The 5,413-nt window shown below is 37.1% G+C and overlaps 1 long non-coding RNA gene across 1 annotated transcript in view; it reads left to right on the top strand.

The window, feature by feature from the left end:
- The window catches only part of LOC149134186 (uncharacterized), a 15,544-nt gene extending 10,333 nt beyond the window's left edge, over positions 1–5,211 (top strand). Inside the window, exon 2 of the long non-coding RNA XR_016243174.1 lies at positions 1–5,211. This exon is cut by the window's left edge and continues 119 nt beyond it. This is a non-coding gene — a long non-coding RNA (uncharacterized LOC149134186).
- The last annotated feature ends 202 nt before the right edge of the window (positions 5,212–5,413 follow it).

Below are 5,413 nucleotides of genomic sequence, written 5' to 3'. Positions count from 1 at the left end.
ACTGAATGATGAATAAATTCTATCCACCACAAAAAAAAAAAAAGACTTGGAACACAAGGAAATAGAATAAATACCGTAAGACATCTCGTTCGACGCTCTATAAATTCTCGTAGTCCACCATTTTGAATTAGTACTTGAATTTTGATGTAACATTGTTTCAGCTACTCAGGTTCATTGAATGGCTTTCGTCTGCTCGAGTCTTAGAGCGCCTGTCCTAGATTTGACAATATAGCCTTCGTGTTTCGTGTTGAAGAATTGATCGAAGGCCAGTCTGGTGGCAAGCACTTCAGTTGTGATGCGTATCCTAAATACCTCTTCTACGTTACTAACTATATCTCTCTGTGTTCTGTTTTTCTCATGCCAAACCTTATCAACTCAGCTCTAATTGGTCATTTCAGAGCGAATCACCACTTTTCTTTGACAATTTCTGCTTAACCAATTCTCTAGCCAGGTCTAAGTAAGCTTGGCGCGCCGGGAGCAGCGTGTTCAGTTTCCAGTAACGTAATCCCTGCATACGAAGCCTACCTAGATCCACCGTGCAGATCACAGATTTGTGGTCTTTGTAGGTGACTATTTTAAAAACGTGAACAACCTATGGTATCCTTTTATTCTGCTTGGATACGATCTAAATTAACGATGCGGTTTGCTTTTTCCACACTCGCACATTCGGGAAATCCAGTTGGTGCCTATCAGACAGTTGGAAACGTCCTAACAGGTTTGTGAGGCGTTTACACTCCATGTCCTATCAGCGAGTATCATACAATCCAAACAGGCATCGAATTATCGCATTCCAGTCAATAGCTCTAAAGAGAGAGACATTCTTAGGAAACCACTAGACACCTGAAGAGATTCGGTTGTCTCGCCCCCGCCAGAGCATAAATAGCTAGTAGTCTGAAAGCACATTGCATTGCTACTGTTTACATCTAGAGCCAAGAAGATGGTTCGAATCGTGAAATCCAGTCCCTTCAAGAACTACAAAGTAACTTCACCTCCGAAACTCGGTCAATTTGGAGATAAGCAAATCTCGAATTAATCGAAAAGGGGGCATGATGGTAGGTGAATTAGAAACCCTGGTCTCGCTGATGGCCACGAAATCTATAACTAGCGACCCGAGGTCATTGAGTAGGTGGTTCTGCTTCCAGGCCACCTATATCTACGCTACTTATTCTGAGTATAGGCACGATCAATAAGAGAGAAGTAGGTGAGAAAGGGTAATGATGTTTGTTTGTGTTGGAGTGTGTGGTCCAACTGTTGTGAGTGAATTAGCTTGTGCTTGAGATGTGATAGCTGTGGTAATGAGGATGATGGTGTTTAATGCTTTGTTGCTCAAAGGCATCCCCCCACTCGTTCAGATCTATCTATTTTTGTTGGTGTGTTTTTGCTTCTTTTCTTCATCGCATTCGCAACTGTTGCCATTTGTGCTCCTGCCGTTCCCCTTCGCCACACGATATGTCTGAGTGGTTCTAAGTCCTGAGGGGTATGGCTTGGAAGTCATTGTCTTCTTCGTTTCATTGTTTGGGATCATAGGAAAGACATTGTATATTGTTTTTAGCAAGCGCTCATGTCACGTAGGAAGGTAATAACTTGAAGACATATTTTTATAGCTGCTTAGCACGTGATATAATCGATATTTTCAGTTTGGGATTTAGTGATTTCAAGGCCTCTTTTGTTGAACATATTTAGTAGTTAACTTTTGCATTCCATTGACGTCATTTAACGATGACGTGTACAGGAAGACAATAGCATAGCTTCCCGTTGATACAGGCATTGTTTTCAATTCCGTTTTTATGGAATTTAATATCTATAGATCAGAATTATTCTAGAGACTAGTCAAGTTTCCAAAATATTGCTAACAGTTCTAGTATTGCAAATATATTGTCTTCTTGAAAGTAACGCCGATTGCCATATTGGGATTAATAATAATTTGATTCAAGTTTTGGTCAGCAGTTTTGTGGGAGGGAATAAGTCGATTACATCGATCTCAATACTCAACTAGTACATATTTTATCAACTCTGAAAGGATGAAAGGTAAAGCCAACCTCGGTGAAATTTGAACTGAGAACGTAAGGTGCCGGAAGAAATACCGCTAAGCATTTTGTTCTACGTACTTACGATTCTGCCAACTCGCCGCCTTAATAATAACAATAATCCTTTCTACGATAGGCACAAAACCTGGAATTTAGTGGAAGGGGTCTAATGGATTATCTCGACTCCGCTGTTTACCTAGTCCTTATTTAATCGAGCCCAAAAGGATGAAAGGTAAAGTCGATCACGGCGGAATTTGAACGCAGAACGTAAGGTGCCGGAAGAAATGCCGCTAAGTATTTTGTTTATTGAGCTGACAATTCTGCCAGCTCACCGCCTAATGATTCTTTCTAATTTTGGAACAAGACCAGAAATGTTTGGCGACGTGGGTGAGCTGATTACATCTAACTCAGTACTGGACTGGTACTTTATTTTATCGACACCCAAAGACTAAAAGGAAAAGACGACCTCGAGAGTATTCGCAATAGCAGCATCGTCGCAGATGTGAACGCAGTACTTTCTTGTATGTCCGGACTTTGATTCCCGCAGTGGTTAGTTTTGTCTTTTGCCCTTTCTATTGAACCTTTTTATGAGCGATAAATTAAATAACCGTCCTCATTCAATTCAAATCGACTTTAACCTTTGTCACAAATTTATGATTGATCTTCATTATCATGACTTTGTTATAAAAATGTTGCTGCCGATATTGTAGCTGTTTCTGTTGTTGATCCAAAACAATAACAACAACAGTAGAACAATATTAATTATTGTTGTTGTTAATAAAATAAAGTATAACAACATACCAACTTTTTGACCGTCGTTATTATCATTGTCACTACCGCTTTCATCAAAATAGCCATAGTGTAATGACCATAGTCTTAACATCTTAACATCATCATGATGATCAACATCACCCAAGCCACCTGATGATGATGATGATGATCGTTATGACGATAATCGTCAACCGCCGTCATCATCGCCCTGCGCATCTGTTGCATTGATGATGCTATTAGTCATCTCTAGTGGTTAGTCCTTCCCAGATTATGAGAAATGGCCAAGTGTTACTAAGAAAAAAAAAGAAGAAAAAATTCAGTGACAGTTATTTTCAACAAACATCACGTAGTAGAAATAACGATTCATTCAAAGCATCACGCAACTGTAAATAGCTTCCAGTGGCTATACTTGTTGGATGAGAATATTTTCAATTCTGTAACATAACATTGGCAAAATCATAACATTACATTGGCAAATTTGCTGTATTTGTTCCAGCTCTTTACGTTCTGAGTTCATATCACGCTGTGGTCAACTTCGCCTTTCGTCCTTTCGGGGTCAATAGAATATTGTAGTTAACTAATCCTCTTCAAAAATGCGTGCCTTGTGCCTCAGTTAGAAACATTATTCGTTCCAGCTTCTACACTTTGAGTTCAAATCCCACCGAAATCGGTAAAATAAAGTACTAGTCGTGTATTTCCTTCAATATAACTAATCCCCTCCCCTCAAAAATTTTGAACTTGAGCCTAAATCAGAAACCATCGTTCCTGAACTGATGCAGCCATAAGAGCAAATTCAGTGTACATTCTTTTATTCTTTTAAGTGTTTCAGCTTTAAAGTTGCGGTCATGCTGGGGCACCACCGTTACTTATTTTTCTTATGTGTTATGTTTACTGGAGACGGAAAATAAACAAAGTTTAAACAAAATTTATTTTTCGTCACTATTTCGTGCACCTTTCCGTTTATTTGTTCCGGCCTAGCGGCTAGTAAATCACTACGTGATATTCGTTGATTTCTCATAAAGAAAGCAAAGCTTTCCATCAGCTGAGAGTCCCCTTTCTTGGTAGCTTGGACTGAGGAGAACTAAAGAGTTCGAAATACATTCATCACTCCATAAAGGTCACTATGAGCTAACTATGGTAGTCTAACACCGTTTTGTCTTATACTGAGAAACTGCAATAAAATGGCAAACTGCAATGAAATGCCTTTACTGGTTCAAATACGTCTCAAACTTATTTGATTTCGCTCACTCCCCCTCCCCTCCCCTACATATATATAAATATGCGTAGCTGTGTGGTTAGATGTCTGCTTCTCAACCACATAGTTCTGGGTTCAGTCCTACTGTGTGGCACCTTGGTATATTCATTTCTTATAGTAATTGAAAGACAAAGCCGCTTAAAGAATTTATAAAGTCTTTTTCTATACCTTTCTAAATCAACCAAATTAGATTTATATATGGTGAAAAGAGTGTCATCTCTATATAATCTACCTCCTAATTCTGGAAATTCATTAAGTATACAATAAAGAATATAAAGACTGACTAAATTGGTAACTTGAGCCGAATCATTCGATCCCATTGTAATAATGAAGATATCAGGTCTACCAGTTCTAGTCCGATAGTTTCCTTCAAATTTAATAACGGTTTTTCTAGCCTCTAGTATTATATCAATCTCATTTCTAGATAAATCCGAATTCTTCAAAGCGAAAAGCAAAGCTTTATTCAGTAGGATAGGATTGATAATAATTAGAGTAATAATTAGAAATATCCAACTGAAAAACTTAGTATGTTCCAGATGATAAAGATTTCCAATTTTATCCGAATGAACTAAAATTCCAGGTTTACTTCTCAATTATTTCAATAAAAGTTGCAATTTTTTAAGATGAGGGCTTCTTTTCATAGGGAATCGATGGAATTTAACGTTTTTACCTATGTTATATTCCACAGTTCAGTTTCAAAATCTGCCAATAATGGATTAAGTTTCTATTAAGCATTACGTAGAATTATTATCTGTAGTTTTATTCTCTAGTTATCTATTAAGCATAACGTAGAATTTTTGTCTGCAATTTCTATTCTTTAGATATCCAATGACGTCATCAACTTTAGTAGATAAATATACTAGTTTTCTACGTTAGTTTTTTTTTATGTAGATTTCAAATTGTCAAACAATGTGGAATTAGTATTGTATTTTTTATATTTATTTTTATAAACTGAATTAATTATTCAATGTTGTCGCTCTTGGTTGAGTGAATGAATGTTTAAAGTTAAATTTGGTTTGGCGTTTCTTTATGTTAGCGTTTTTTAAAAAGCTAAAAAGTTTTTCAGATGTGATCTCTTTATTTGGCACTACGGCCATAACACAGAGGAGACAGCTCAAAGACAGACAGAACATCACAGTGGGGACAAAAAACATAAAACGAATGAAAAATGGTAAAATGTACAATGAAATCGATGGTGATGAAATGGCTGCATGCGCCCCACTCACATGCCCATTTGAACGTTCTTACTGTCCGTTTATAATCTTTTTCAGTGTTTTTTCCTATTAGCATCGTTTTGTTTTACTCTTTTTTTCCTACTTTTCCTTCATTTTTTAAACCACAATTTACTCTCTTTTTTTAA

This window comes from Octopus bimaculoides, chromosome 9 (genome assembly GCF_046866305.1).
Source record: "Octopus bimaculoides isolate indiv1 chromosome 9, ASM4686630v1, whole genome shotgun sequence".
Taxonomy (NCBI): Eukaryota; Metazoa; Mollusca; class Cephalopoda; order Octopoda; family Octopodidae; genus Octopus; species Octopus bimaculoides.
Note: the sequence above shows the minus strand (reverse complement) of the source record. Positions and strands in the feature narration are given on the sequence as shown.